The sequence below is a fragment of the Triturus cristatus genome, chromosome 6, assembly GCF_964204655.1.
Source record: "Triturus cristatus chromosome 6, aTriCri1.1, whole genome shotgun sequence".
NCBI classification, from domain to species: Eukaryota; Metazoa; Chordata; class Amphibia; order Caudata; family Salamandridae; genus Triturus; species Triturus cristatus.
Window position 1 is genome coordinate 546,749,568 of NC_140589.1, and position 17,384 is coordinate 546,766,951.

Below are 17,384 nucleotides of genomic sequence, written 5' to 3' on the forward strand. Positions count from 1 at the left end.
GTGACAGCAATGGCAAGATGGCTGACTGTGAAATCCTGGTGTTTGTTTGGCTACAAGTCCCAAGTGAGCCCCTGTGTTTCACACAGCAGCAGCCAGTACGGGGGATCTTTTGCTGATATTTCAATGAGGTGTGTGTCAAAGCATTGTACCCGGTGAGTTGTGTGGAGTTTGTGTTGGGGGGGTGTCTCCCCATGCTGATTAGTATGGTCAGGGCTGTCAGTACTCCTTCCTATCATGACACGTGCTTCCATTGTAGGGCGTGCAAGTTGTCTTTCAGGATGTCAGTCAGTGGTGTCCTGCTTCTGATTTGCACACAACCCCTAGCAGGAGCCAGTGTCAGCCATCTTGTCAGTCATTTTATTCTCCCTGTGATGTGGGCATGTTTCAGAGAGGTCTTGATGGGCCAATGAGGAGGGGGAACATTATCTGTGACTACAGGCCCCTTCATGCTTTTAGCTACACTCACTTCACCTGCGTCCCCACTATTCCGTCCTGACAGTCAGCTGCACTGTGAGGTGGTGTGTTTGTGGTGGCAAACTGTCTTGCTGGATGTATTTGGCTTAGTGCCAGTGGCTTGCTCTATTTGTTTGTAGGTTGGTGCATGTCATGACAAAGTCCCCAGTCACTATGAGATGGCAGGTATTGTGTTTGTGTGACTGGCATACACATCTTGGGTTGATTATCTATTGGTTAATGTAGGTTTGCTGGGGTGCATGGTTTCACTGTCCCCTTGCCAAACAATCTTGGGTTTGTTGTTTGTGTACTCACCAGTCTCTGGGATGTCTGTTAGGCCATGGACGCTCTCTGGTGGTAGGATGTCCCGCACCTTCTCCTCCCAGGTCCTGAAGTAGACTGGTTTGGCAGGAGGGCCACCGCCTGTGCGCTGACTCAAGGCGTGATCTTTCTCGATGAGTTTCTTGACCCTCCTGTGCACGTCATACCACTTGTTCTGGATATCGTCCTTTGTGCGCAACGTTGGTGCTTGTGCATTCACCTTGTCCACAATCCTCGCCCACATCTTTGTTTTCTGTGAGATGGGGGTCCTTTGAACCAATGTACCAAACAAATGTGGCTCTACTCTGATGATCTCGTCTACCAGCACTTCTAACTCACTATCTGTGAACTTTGGATTCTTCTTTGCGGGCATGGTGATGGGTGGTGGTGGTGAGGGATGTGTGTGTGAGGGTGCAAGTGATGTTGGTTTGGTGTTGGTTTTCTGTGTGTATGTGTGTATGCTTTTGTATGAGGTGCTGATGGTGTGTGAGTTGTGTGATGGGTGAGTTGTGAGTGTGTCAGTGGTTGATGTGTACTGGTGTTTGCTGCTGGCTGTGTCTCCTGTTTGCAAGGGATGATGGTAGTGATTATAGTCCTTTATATAGTTGTAGTTGTGGGTGTGTCTTTGTCCAATTAATTTGTGTTGGGTATTTATTGGCTTAGTCAATGCTTGTTTGGTCCTTTTTTTGTGTTTTTTCCTATGTGTTTTGTAGGCATGTAGGAGACGTTCATGTGACGGAAACGGACGCTGCTGTTGTCTCGTGCGGGCTTCTCTGCCTCGTTCACGCTGCCTGTCTTCTGTGTTTGGTAGGCGTCGTTCGCGGCGGTCTCTATTGCTTGTGTGCCGGGTTGTCTGTGCGTGTCGGTCGTGCGGCTTGGTCTCCGTGCGAGTCGGTCTGGTTTTACATGCATTGCATCATACTGCGCTAATCGTACATCGCGGGTACAGGTCGGTCGGGTTGATTCCGGGTTTGTGTCGGTCGGTGAAAATCGCGTCAGTTTTCCGGGCGGATCACTATTTTCCCTCCGGCTCGGTCGTACGGCTTGTATTCCGTACATGTCGGTTGTAATTCACTCGCGTTGCATCGTACTGCACGGGTCGTAAAGCACTGGTCCGTGTCGGTCGGTATTCGTTCCGGGTCCGTGTCGGTCGGTTAGTTTTGCGGTCGGAATCGGAATCGGCCCCAAAATGTTGTTTTGGATTCCGACGTCCTATAATTTCTAATGGAAGAGTAAATAGTTTTTTGTCAGCAGTAAGGCATACAATAACCCGGAAATCTCCCAAGAATACATACAACTTAAAAAGAACAGAAGCTTCAAAGTACATTAATGACTACAATACAGGTATTTTGAAAATGTGGAATGCAAACATGGATATTCAACATGTTGCAGATCATTCAATTGTTGTTGCTCACTATCCTACATCATATATAACCAAATCTGAAAAGAAAGAGATGAAAGAAATGTGGGAAGAAACTTCAGCAGAGAAGAGTCTTAGCAAGAAATGTTAAAGCTTTAGTTTGAAAATGGTTTCCCATCAAGGGATTGGATCCTATGAATGTTCGGATTGCTTAAGCGCTGGCAGTTTATATTCAAAGTCAAGAGAAATCATTTGGGTAAGTCAAGGTCTTGCCTCACCACAAAATAGAGTATTGAAACCTTTACAAGAAATTGAATACTTAGCACAGAATGAACAAAAAAGTATTATTTTTGTTAAAAGTAATATGTTGGACACATACTATCCCAAAAGGAGTCCACATCTCAAAAACCTAAGTCTGTATGAAATACTTCAACATTACAGCTTTAAAAGAAAAGTTACAGAAAATATAAAAGAAGAGAAATATGCAGTAATTGGATGTGATGGATGTTTAGTAAAACATGCCAAAGGAAATCTTATTAACCACAAAAACTTCAGTTGTGAAAGTACAGATAAGAGTGAATTGTTCTATTTAGCACTTCTGCAACTGTTCAAGCCTTGGCATATTAAAACAGAATTACTTGGAGATTTTGACTGCTATGAAGATTCTTTCAATGCAACTAAAGATAGCATTCAGTGCACAATTTTCCCAATTTATCTACAAATGTTGAATGATGAGATTGAACAAGAAACTACCATTGCAGCTGAAATAGATAGCGAAAGTTCACAAGGTAGTCAAAGTTCTGGTCCACTGAGTGAAGATTCACTTGGACAACCAATTATTGAAAATGTAGCAGCAATAGCCATGAATGGGGTAGAAACTACTATGCAACAAGTACAACAGGATATTATTCAGTAGAAAAGCTAGAAGAACAACTAAATATTGAACAAAAAAAAATATATCTACAAGTCAAACAACATCATTTAAACCTATTCTATTATAAATCAGTGGTCAAGCTGGAACAGGAAAGAGTTTCTTAATTGATGTTTTGACCATTTATCCACACAAAACTACAAAATCACATTAATTTTGTTTTGTAACAGCTCCAACAGGATTAGCTGCACACAACATTAAAGGGATTACTTTACATTGATTACTTATGCTACATGCTGAACATGATAATGCATTGGAATTTCAGAAGCTATCTGGGAAAGCTTGTTGTAAAGTTTCAAGAGTACTGAAAAAAATGAAACTTTTAATCCTTGATGAGGTGGACATGGCCTCAAACTGAATGCTTGCCTTTGTACATTTAAGAATGCAACAGATTTTAAAAACAGATTACGATATTCTGTTTGAAGGAAAACATTTGATTGGATCTGGAGATCTACTAGAACTTACTCCTGTAAAAGGACAACCTGTTTTTAAAACACTTCTCCACGAAGACACAAGCAAATCTTTGGGGAGTATTAGCAATGTAAACATTTGGTTACATTTTGAATATAAAGAACTTGTTAGGAATATGCGACAAGCAAGTGATGAAGATTATGGAAATATTCTTCAAGACATAAGAATTGGTGTCTTGATGGAACATGGTAAACAAACTTTAGAAAGTCGGCTACTAAGGAACTTTACAACTGGAAAAACAGCAGCAGAAGTAATGTACAATATGCTTGTAGAAAATATGTCTATAGTTTGTCTAATGCCTACACTGCAAATGTGTTCAACATTTAATCAACAACTTCTCAAACTGGAAAAACAACAAATTATGGAAATTGAAGCTATTGATAACATTCAACACCAGGGAGTGACAATTCTTCTAACAGAGAAACTACAGGCTCAATTGCATTCTTTGGTAAAGTCTGAATCTAAAACTACAGACTTAGTAAAGACTTTACATGTATGTATAAACTGTCGGGTAATTTTGCGGCATAATTTGAATGTAGAAGAAGGATTAGTAAAATGGAGCAATATTAATTTTGTAAAATTTCAAAATATAGAGGTGGAATAGAATTTTTTATTATAAAATTTGATCAGATTAATGAGGCAAGACAGATTGGGCATTGTGTTGTACGTTTTTTGCTTGAAAAAGATTTGTATGTTCGCAGACAATAGTTTCCTCTGTCTTTAGCATATGCAGTAACTATTCATAAATCTCAAGGTTTAAGTATAGACAGAGATTTTGTAAATATTGGAAGTACGGTGTTCAAAGAGGGAATAGCATACGTTGCATTGTCTCGAGGAAGAACATTGTTTTTGGTTTGTATTTGATAGATTTAGATAAAAAAAGGTTAGTGTTGAGGCAAATTTTGTAAGAGAGTACAATCGTTTAAGAAGACTTTATGCTCCTGATTTAGATGAATATCCTAAATATGAGAAAGGTATAGTGTGTCCAAATCAGAAATATGTCAAAGATGCAACTGAGGTTCAAAAAAGGAAAGCAACTGAAGAAAAAGTTGAAATTATAAAGAAAAAAAAATAGAAAGTGTTGATGATATTGTAGGATACCAGTTAGAAAACAGTTCAGGTATCAACTGTTATGCTAATATGATTTTGAATGCTATGTTTCATTTACCAATTCTTCATCATGAAATCACCGGAAATCGTGTTCTTTACTACATCATGTATTTTAACAGTTGATAAGTGACAGAAGTAAGTCATTCATCCATTCCCTCAGCCACTACCCATGTAGTCATCCATTTTCTCAGGCACAACCCATGCACTCATCCAATCACTGAAGCACTACCTCTGCATTCATCCAATCACCCAGGTGCTACTCTTCCACTCATCCATTCACTCAGGCATTACGTATCCTCTCTACTCATGCACATAACAAATAACCCAAGCACTACATTTGCACTCATCCATTCACTCAGGCACTACACACGCAGTCAACCATTCACTGAGGCACTACCGATGCACTGATCCAATCACCCTGGCATTGCCCATGCACTCATCCAATGATGTACACACTGCCCTTCCACTCATGCAATTAATCAGGTGGTACCCATATACTCAAATATTCACTAAGGCAGTATCCTTACATTCATGAATTCACTGAGACAGTACCCATGCACTCATTCAATCATTCAGGCACTATTCTTACATTCATCACACACACATTTATGCAAGCAATGACTTTCACTACATGCAATTTTTCTAATTTTAACCAGCATAGGTGGTTCCGTGAGAACCTTTTTTTTGTTTGTTTACAATTTTATGTTTTTTTTGTATTTTCTGAAAATTGTTTATTTCTTTGGTGTTTTTGATTTTTTTAAACAAAAAAATAAAAGTTAACTTGTCCAACTATTGTGTTTCATAAGAACAAAGAAACACAGGGTAGAATATTTTTTTAGCACTTATGGGCTTTTAAAAGAATAATATTAGCATCTATATAGAGTTCCCAATGCAAAGAGTTGTTAGGCATTTTTGGCAGTGAATTCCTGCATTCACAAGTTCGGGGTAGATCTGGGGTTGTGGAGTGATGAGTACAACACCAGCTGAGGTAGATGGTTTGCTAGCATCATGAGCTGTCGCTTGCTCCATCTTCACCCGGTGCATTATTTCTCATGCAAGGCGAGTTGGGTCAAAGGTTTCCAAGTGTTTCGTCATTGAAGTAGTGCCACATGAATATTTTTTTCAGATCCTCTGGAGAGCACTTTTTGGAAGAAGGTGCAGGTCACCTTCCTTGCTTTCAACTTCTTCTCCCCTTCTGCCACAGTGAAAAAAGCCCATACAATATTTTCTTTCCACATTTTCACTGGCTCTTCCACCTCATCCATCTCCTCCTGCAGATCCTCTCCAGGAAAAGCTGATGACTTTGTTCAATTAAAAAAACTTTGAACGCCAAATAAAGTAAACATTTAACAGAGCCTACAAAAAGTAGTCTAACAAACAGACACACCCAAAATGAAAGGACTAGAACAGGTGTTGAATCCACCATCTAAGAGAATGAAACCTTTTTAACCAATAAAAAGCTTTCTTTCCATGGTACATGTAATCGCGTAGAGGTCACGCACCCATCGAATATACGTTGCACACCCATAAAATGTGCTAAATTTAATTTAAAAGTATAAATTGCTATTACCATATTGTGTTTGAATATATTTTAATGGAAAGTCTAGAGCAAAACAGATATTTAAACTTGCAACATTGAGTGTTCCTACTTTTTAAAATTTCTCCAGAGTCGCGACTCCAACACGATTCCAGAAATACGTGCCGGCAGTGTTTCTGACTCCTACGCAAATGGTGCACGATGGTGCCGCGTACATAAAAAATGTGTTTTAAAGATCTTAAAAACAACATTAATACTAACTTTTGGGATTCAATAATAAACCTCTTTGTTCAAAAAATATATTATTTCAGTGTAAGTACGTATTTTAGACTTGGATTTGTGTAATGGATTCCCACACTGAACGTGAAGATTTGGGACTAGAGCGCGATACCGACGCATCCTCGAAAATCTGTTAAAAACATTTCAAAACAAATTTATAACTTCTATATTACAATTTTTTTGCACTCAGTAATATACCTCTTTGTGAAAAAAAAATATTAATTCATTCTAAAAATGTATTTTAGACTGACATTCGTATAACAGACTCGCGCACCCACCGTGTAGGTTCGCAATCGGTGCGCAACCATTTTTGTAAACCAAAAAAATATATATACACATGTGATCAAGGCTCGTCGAGAGCTGAAACGCGTTACGACGACTTGCACAAATAAAATATAATAGCACTATTACCGTGGTCCGTATCCGTTTGTGGTGAGAATCCTGAGAAGAAACAGTATCCTGTGGATATATATATATATATATATATATATATATATATATATATATATATATATATATATATATATATATATATATATATATATATATATATATAAGATATTTATCATAATCAGACAACAAAACATCTTTTATACTATCAAAAGCAATCATACAAAACTAAATTTAGCAAAAAATTGTAAAAGAAATTACCCTAAAATATTATATGCATACTTTAACCCATCAGCCAGGGTCCTCATAAACGGAGCTTTGTCTGATGTCTTCCTGATCGTGAGGGAAACCCGACAGGGATGTCCACTCTCCCCTCTCCTCTTTGCCCTTGCAATTGAGACTTTGGCTTGCCACTTCCGGATGGACGACCGGGTGCAGGGGTGGCGCTGCCAGGACTCTCACGAGGACCAAATCACCTTATACGCAGACAATGTCCTCCTGTACCTGGCTGACCCGGCCCGATCTGGACCGAGATGCCTCCAGATCTTTCAATCGAGAGGGCGTCAGGCCGACACCTTAACCCGGTCAAATCTACGGCAGTGACTCTCCATGCCTCTAGAGAATGTTTTGACTGGCAAACAATCATGCCCATATGATGGCTCTCATTTAAATACCTTGGTATCTGGTTAGCGCTTCTCCCTGAACTGACTTGTCCTTCAATCCGCAATGTTGGGCCACATCTCAAGCGTTCAAAAGACGACCTATGTCAATGGCCAAAACTTCCTTTCAATCCCCTCGGGAGACTCTCTCTCTTCAAAATGATGGTTCTGCCCTGCCTCTTATATGTCCTTCAGAACCTCCATCTCCACCTCCCTCACAGCTGGTTCTGCACCTTGATGGAGTGATCACCACTTCCACTTCTGGCTCTCACGACCTGCCAATGACCCACATATGAAGGAGGAATGGGGATGGCAAACCCCTTCTTATACTACTTAGCCACTCGCCTGTTGATGATCCATGATTGGTTCAACCGTGGGTGGTCGGACCCAGCATATCGACTAGATTTGGGGTGCCTTGGATTCTCTCAGGTCCAAGCTATGCTATATGGAGACCCAATCCCTCAGGCCCTAACAACAGTCACCCGTACAGCTCTCCTGGCATGGTGCTCCACATTGGGACACATACACTGGGACTCTAAACTCACATTGCAAACGCCGCTATGGCACGACACTTGGCTGCGGGAGGTTGGGACCTTACCGGGGTTTCAGGCATGGGATCTAATATGCATAACCTGCCTGGGGGATATATGGAAGGGAGAACACTTGTCCTTCTTTTAAGATCTACAGCAGACATACTCCTTACATTCTATCTCAAACTACGTCATGCCCTCACCCTCCGTATCCCTAACCGCATGGCATTTCCGGAGTTTAGCCCACTGGAGGCCAAGATCCTCATGGGAAACCTGAGGAAGGGAGGGATATCCCAAATATATTGATCCCTGATAAACAATACCCCATCCATGCTAGATCCTCTCAGAACCCGCCGGGACTGATGAATAGGCCCTTTAGAAGATGAAGATTGGTGGGATGCTCTGATGGCTCCCAGAACAATATCTGCCCAGCTCCGCCTCATTCAAATATGTTATCTCCACTGTGCTGGGGTGGCTTCACAAAGCGGAATTTCTCCCAAACCTGCAGTGTCCACGCTGTAGGGGAGAACCAGCCAACTTCTTCCATATGGTCTGGTCCTGCACCGTCCTATCACAATACTGGGCATCAATTATATCTGCACTGAGTGGCATACTGGGGTGTGAAGTCCCTCTTAATACCCCTGCCCTTCTCATGGGGGTGATGGAGGGGATGGACGGCTCCCGGGCCGACAAGTTGTTTCTAGGAACAGCCTTTTTGGTTGGTAAAAGAGACATTGCAGCGTCTTGGAAAAACTCAACATCTCCCTCTACTGCAAAATGGTGTAAGGGAGTGGACTGGAGTGCCGTCCAAGAAAAAGCAGTATATGAAGCAAGAGGGTGCCCGACCAAACATGAACGTATATGGGGCAAATGGATGGGTCACCGGACTGATCAATCACAACGTGGGGGGCTTGCCTTTTTCGTACCACCCAGACGGGGCAAGAATACCTGCAACCGCAATGAAATGTTTTACATGTCACAGGGATACAATGGTTAGTTGTTTACTTTGTCATACAAAATGCCCCAAAAATTGGTTATAAAAAAAAATATTATAACCACATTTTCTTTTTCTATTCATAATTCTGTTATATATTATCACACAGTCCAAAATTAGAAACAACAGAACAATATTACAATTTTGTAAAAATTGCAATTATTCAAATAAATACCACTATATATCTTTAACAAGCTATGTTACATATATTTAAAAAAAATTATTATAATTATTTTTTAAAGTTTTTAATATTACATAGAAAATAATACAAAAAAACTAAAAAAATAGTTACAAACATCTTTTAATCAATACAATTGGTTTAAAAACTTTAGAAGTTCACTGAAAAAAACAGAGGTTTTAGGGACGTTATACTTAGGAATTAGCATTTAAATAACCTTAGATATTCACAAAAAAACCCACAGGTTTCAGGAACGTTATAGTTAGGCTGACATTTCACTCGTACAAAAAAAGAGAAATGTGGCCGTTATAGTTAGTTCAGCTAACTATAACTCACGTCCCCGCAATGCACTGCTGATGATGTCACATATTACATCACTCACAACATGGTCAGTGACATCACTCTTGACATCGCTGATGACATCCACTTAATCTCTGATGCACTTCCTCATACTCTAATATAACCTTTCATACACCCACTCTAAAATACAGACTACCATTCTCGAAACCAGAGACACACCAATACCAGTTAGTACATATACACTCACTGATTCATAGGTCAACACACACATCCACTCACTCACTCACTCACCCATACAGTCACTCATCAATACAGCCACTGATATATGCACTCATACACCCATACATACATTCACACACCGCTACTAACCCATAGAGTTACTCACACACCTAGTCAATCACCAAAAGAATCAATCACACTGCCATTTTCTCACCTACACAGTTATACACACACCACCTCACTTATTCATACAGCTACTACCACATACAAATGCAATTAAGTGATTTGTTCTGGGCTGTTACTCCTGATTTATCAAGTCACTCAGGGCCATGCAAAGTGGCCTTGCATGGCTTGATAAATTGCATTTTAGGGTTTGTGTTGTGCATGTACCACGTTGCATGGTACAAACACGACACAAACCTTTGATAAATATGTCCCTCAGTGTATTACTCGAGGTGATGGTTTGCAAGAGAAGTATCATGGGTTATAAATAATACATTGTAATATCAGGCTTGAAACAAGAAATACTCCAGGTAGTCAGGAAGATTTTTCAACCTGTCACATCTGTGATCTCAGCTAGCATCCTGCCTCAGTGTTGAGTTAAAAATGAGTTTCAGTAATCCTATTCTGATCAGTTAACAGATGCATTTACAGTGAGATATAATAGTTCTACCATCAATACATGTAAGAGAACAAATTCTAGCAAATTAAGATTTATTTTAGTTGTAGCAATATAAAAGTATATTTAGATCCTGGAAGGCGGCTGGCCACTTCAGTAGTGGCTTTGGACTCCACGTTGTAGCGGTGGGCCCAGTAGCATAGCTCGGGGGGGACTCCCCTACTAAATTGATTGTGGGGTCTGTAGGTGGGTTTAGGTGCTTCCAGTCAGTCTAGCAGTGTATATGGTCGGGTTTTCACATGGATTAGCAGTCCTCATATCACATAAATACATTACTATTAAACTTTTCAGAGCTTGCATACATCCACCCCAGTTCTTCCCTCTCACTAACAACAGGCCAAAAAAAAAAACAACAGAATGGATCCACAGATGGAATGTGTTCCCTGAAGTTCTGAAGGCACCATGTTTGCAGGATCCGCTCTGCAATGTTTTTTTATTTCAATACAAAAAAAACAAAAGAGTGAGTTGGCTTCTTGAAATAAAAGAGTGTTAGTGTTGCTGTTCCATTTCCTTGCACATAACTACCATATCTCACATGGATTTCCTAAGAAGGCAAATCTAGTGATGGTTGTCGCGTCCTATAAAGTGTCGGCAACCATCTCTAGTGGTTTTCTGGATCTTCCAGGACACAGCCTTGTAGAGAGTTCTCTAGACCTGCTGGCATTAACGTCTTAGTCAATATGCCAACACGAGACAGAAAACCTAATGGACTGCAATGCACCACAACCCATTGGGCATTACACAAGGTAATAAACTGTCCTATAAAACTTCACAGGAATAGCTGTGGAATTCCATTCCTCTTTCATCACGGGGAGAAACATGCAAGAATACTAGGAAGATAGGAATATATGTCCAAGATTTTTTTTTCACTCAAATCCCTAACCTAATGCACAAAATATCAATAGCAGTTATAAAATAAACAAAATAGTGACAGTGATGTTTGCGGGCAGGCAGAACAACAGAAAATATTCTGCCATTATATGGTATTGTGATGTTTTCCTGCATCTCCCAACACTCCTCTCCCATAGCTAGCTAATCTTAACAATTACACAGAATAACGGCACATTCAAGTTTTATAAATGGTTCTTACCGACATACCTTTTTGAACAGTGGAAGTAGTGTTCATTAAAAAAACAACATCTGTTGCTCCTGTGCCCACTTTTCAGTGGCTATGTTCTTGAGCCTAGCAAGTAAGCCAGACTGCACAGAAGACTTGATGTGCCTTCTCTGGAGCCTTCAAAAGGAAAGGTGTTTACAGCTACCATTCAATCCTCCACCGTAAATCCCTAGAGCAATGTTCCTTTCCTTTTAAAAACATCTAGTTTCAGTTCATACACTCTGCAAGTTGTTTAACATCTTCAGAAGGAACAAATAATAATGAAGCCCCTCTAACTTCTCACCAACTTAAATTCCGTGAAATATTGCTTTTATTCAAAAACAGTAACTGACAAACAAGGTGTCCAGTTCTACTTAACTTTGTTAATTGAGAAAATAAAAATAAATAGAAATTCAATTCAAACCATGCTAGCATAAAACATGGATATATTCAAGCAGGTTGAATTATCACACTGCATTGAAACATATGCTTGTAAAAAATTGGCATTTGTGTATTTGAATTTAAAACATATCTCTAAATAAATGTACATATATTCAAAAGGGGGATACCTAAAAAATAGAAGGAATATTAAGATTTTAACACTAGGATCTGGTGGCCCAGTGGTGGATGGACTGCCAGGTCAGAGATTTAAACAGACAAAGCCAGCTGAGGTGGGCCAGTGGAAAACTCACTAGTTCCTTCACATCTAATTGGGCAGAGGAACCACACCTTTGGTGTAACAGTGCTTCCACCATTTTTAGGTGGATGTACCATTCCACTAAATTCTGGCCCAAAGTCGTATTTGCTAAATAACAGAGCCAGGCTAACTCCTGCATTTTGAGCTCCATTTGAATGGGAGATCCTGTCTTTGGCCAATCCCAGACAGAAACCATTTGAAAAGTTGCTCTGGGAATTGACAGTGGCACCAACAGAGGTAGGTCGAAGTGTGGGGACAAACATCTATGATCATTTTATGATTTAGAAGAAAAACTGTAATGTTGTAGACATGATTTACTTGAAAACCTACGTGTAGAAAAATGCCACAGTTTTATACTTAAGAGTTCACATGACCAACAAAGACAATAGGAGCAAAGAGTAATAGATCATTATTTATCCCTGACAGAATTCCAACAGAATGAACTAAGTAAGGTACAGCAGCTTGTCGCAGAAACGTTGAATGCACGCAAGGCAGACAGGTAACTTTTTGACAGTGGTGCAATCTGTTGCAGGCTGCTCATAAATGCAAATTCATTCTTAGCAAGGGAGCTCACAAATTGCATTACCATTTCCATTGCCCCTGTTTCCAGGACCCTGCATGGTACTTTGTTGAATTTCTCAAGTTCCCTTTCTTTGTAGGAAATGGAACCGACTAATGAGTACCACAGCATGCAGTCTGTGAAAGAACAGAGCTTACAGTATTTAACATAATGGTTTGCCACAAACACAAATAGAACACAAAATGCTCATTACAAGTACAGCCTGAAGGAAGTTGTGTCTGTAACTGTGTCCAATTGGCGCCATACCTGTATTTTAAAATCAGACACAACCACTAATCTGTATAAGGTAAGAGCCACTTGAATAGTTGTTTGTGATTTAGGTTGGGCACAGTCGGGGACACTGAAAACAACGCTGACACTTTTTTGTCGGAGTATAACTAGTCTGTGAAGTAAAGTGATGGGGACTTCTCTTGGATGCAAAAGACCTTACAAAAAAAGCAGGAGACAGAGTTGAGAGTTTTCAGGAAGCACTAATGTTGTACCCTGATTCTAACCGGAGCAGTTCCCTCTACTGTCTCTCATCAACTTCACCAGTGACCACATACAACAATAATAGGATGGCCGGTAGTAGAAACAGGGAACAGAATAAGGGAGAAAACAAAGACAACGGACACCACTACTATAACTCTTCACTTCTACTGGGAACTGATGTTTACAGGTCAGAGTGAATATCTAATGTAAATAAATTGTATCTTTATAACCTGCCCTGAATGTCCTGTCTAACTAGAACACTGAAGAATATACCCTAGCTTTTATTTTAAATCAAGCCCTGGCACACATTTATATTCATTATAACATGTCAATAACATAAGTTTCCAGGCGAATACATAAAGACAAATGAGTGATTTAATGATTTTTCTTGTTGTGACTCCAGCCAACACGTGTTTCGTCGTTCGGGACAAGACACCCGCGACTTCCTCAGTGCTGGAAACATACATAAAAGCAGAGTGTCAGCCCAACCATTCGGGCATCAATGATACAGTCATTGTTATGTGAATTATAAGTGGTCCCAACTGTGCTCATCAAGTCACCTCATATATCCCTAAAGAACGTGCAAATGCATTCAACATAGGACAGTGGAATCAATATATCCTGTGTGGAGAACATTTCCAATCATCATATTCCTGTGTCAATCAATAAGTGGTGTCTAACATACCAAGCCAAACAATATTGATGTCCACCCTAGGAACAAAAGGGGTGGACCCATGATAGGTTGGGGGATGGATAGAAGTAGCCATGCAATTCATAACCACCATGCAAGTGACATCCCATATGCATATTGTATGAGGGTCAGCTAACTGGGAGAACCTAGGCCTACCTTAAATCAATGAAAAAGGTCTTATGTGCCTGAAAGTAAAATAGAAATGTATATAATGTGTGTCCTATTGAGATTACATCCATGTAGATACCAACCATAAGGTAAAAAACATACCTTCTGACTGGTTATAATTCCGTCCCAGCCTGAGTTTGGCTGGGCAAATTGCATGTATTCACGAAGACGGTTATTCAAGCAAATATCTGCAAGAACAAAGCAAAATCCTATTTACAATTGTGGAGCAGATCGCTCCTAAATGCAAATATTGGCACCAGGCATAGAGTGCATGCTTAATTTGAAAGTTTAGTGGAACGGGTTTCCAATCATTGCACTAACAAACGTCTCCATTAGATTGACTTTTTATACAAGTCGCCAAAATTAAATAATCATAGGATAAAAGGGGGAGATCCCAGTGTATAAGTAATATCCATGAGAACATATTATATGGTTCCCAGTATACCGACTTAGTGCACGGGTGGCCAACAGAATTACAGAGAAATGATGTGCTGGGTGACAGGAAAGGGTTTCCAATCATTGCACTAACAAACGTCTCCATTAGATTGATTATTTATACTAGTCACCAAAATTAAATAATCATAGGATAAAAGGAGGAGATCCCAGTGTATAAGAAATAGCCATGAGAACATATTATGCGGTTCCCAAGTACACCGACTTAGTGCACGGGTGGCCAATGGAATTTCAGAGAAATCATGTGCTTGGTGACAGGCTTACTGACGATGCACGATGTGGAGTAAACATCATGCTAGGTGAGGGGCTGCGTATTCAGCCAGCCCGCGACGCGATAAAATATCAAAAGAATATACAGAGATTCAAGTAACCTATTAAAAAATATCTACATCCAAATTCAGATTCAACATCCACAGGCAATTAAATACCTATATTGCGCAGCGTCGGAGTCTAAGTTCAATCCTCTGGCACCTCAGTATGGCCGCAATGTTCTATAGATACCCGGAAGTGCCTCCTTTATTATGAGCGAGAACGAATGACTAGTGCGTGAAGGATAACAACGGCGGTAACGAGATCGGCCGCCATCTTGAGGATCCTATTAGACAATGTGAACCATGTGGTTAATATCTGTCATACGTATCCATCATTAGAGTAAGTCCATATGTATCACAGTCTCCCGGCGAAAACTTTCTTAATGTGTTTGCTAATTTTATTATTTCCATTCCGAACATATCTATTCATTCTATTAATAGAATAACCCTGACATGAAGTTGACATGGGCTGATGGCATCGGAAATAAGGATTCCGGACGCCATCTTAGATCGGTCACCCAGTCTCGATCGTTAATATAGTTTGAATAGAGATATTGCTCTACAAAATGATTAAAACTGTGTCGGTAGTCCCCACCAAAAAATTATTTTTGATTGTCATACAATCACCATAATCGAGGCGAGAGATTAGAAAATTTAGCACATCACAAAATAAATGATTAGTGTCTGAGGTATTAAGGTCAAAGTGCATCATTCTAATTTAACAAGTTGATTTATGCACTACCCAGTTTGGGGGTTGGATATGTAATGCGGGTGTTATTATCCTGTTACATACTGAGTCTTCACAAAATGGAATTTATCTATATACAGTGTTGAGTGAAGGAAAAGAGAAAAGTAGATCAGTTTCTTTGGGAGATACATGTGAGAGGTCCCTTGATATAAAGGTTGGTGTTTGGTGGAAGTAAATAAAAAAACCTTGATAACAGTGTCTACCATACGTACATTATTGCTTGGCTTTATGTCATACCCCATCGAAACAATGTATGATATCTAATAAAATTTACCATGACTAATTACAGTTTGAAAAGCCCTGACCCACAATATTATTTGTGCATTCAAAATAGTACAGAGATCATTGTATCCTTAACGCTTAATATTGGTTACTTGACCCTAGCATGTTACAGTTGTATGGCAATTAACAGTTATAGTTGTAACACTGTTAGTACAAATCAGAGTAGTATAACAATCATTGTATCCTATGCACTTGATACTAATTGACTTAAATATGTAGTACAGAGATCATTGTATGCTAAGTAATCAATAATAATTGGGTGACATAAACATGTTCTAGGTATCTGACAATTTACAGTCCTAGTTATTGATAACATTGTCAACAGCATAGGTATGTTACTCGCCATGTTAGTAAAATGGAGTCATTCTAGATCCAATAGAAATGTATTTTCATATTCATGTATCATGTTCATACTGTGATTGGACCTCGGAAAGTCTCTATTAGAGAGTCCTGAGTTATGTTTATTCAGTCACCTAGGAAGTAATGTAATTCATGATCTGTGTTCATCACGTGTTCGACCGCTTGAAGCTTCATAATCCATAAAGCCTCCCTGCGCCTTAAATATAATTCCTTATTGACACCCCTCGGGTCCAAGTTAATCTGTTCAATTCCACAAAATGCAAGCATTTTATGTGTCCCCTGAGCATGGCATTCATTGATATGTGTCGCAGTCGCATATCTGGTGTCATTATGTTTGATGGCCCTCAGATGCTCGTATATTCTCTCTTTTAGGGCCCTGATCGTGCTTCCTATATAGAAGCTATCACATCCACATTTGATCATATATATCACATAGCGGTTGTTACAATTGATCATTTGACTGATCTTGCACGGACTGGGAGTGCTCCGACGGCTCTGTGAGGACTGCTTAACAGAATATATAGTCCAAGATTTACCAAAGAGGTACTTTTTCCACAAAAAAGTATGCCGACAACTTAATCGTGAGCACAGTCAACTTATACCGGGATGCCAGATGACAGAAGCATCTTTTGAGACACCACATTAGCCTGACAAGGACCCTGACGGATTTATGTTCCATATTTAAAGCCTTTATTGTGCACTTTCAAGCTGTAGATAGTGTTGGTCCTGATGAGAATCCCCATATGCGAAGGGATTCGAAACGCGTAGACCTATCTTCGCTTTTGGCCAATCATCTGCTAAACAACTAAATGCAATTTATTATAATTATTCTAAATGATATTTGCTGATGGCCTGATGTATTTTGTACATTCAATTGTTAATCGTTTTTTCAAACAGTGTGGAGTTAGTGTGTCTGAGAAGTTTGTTTGTTTTTGTCTGAGTGATTGGAGTATGCTAGTGGTGGTGTCGTTTATATATGTCCATGTAATGTAAATATCAATGATGTATTGTTCTATTATTTGTGAAATGCTTTAATTGTTACAGTGAAACCGTGCAAATCAATAAGTTAATTTATTGCATGAAAATAATTTTGATTAAATTCAACGAAAAAGTGGT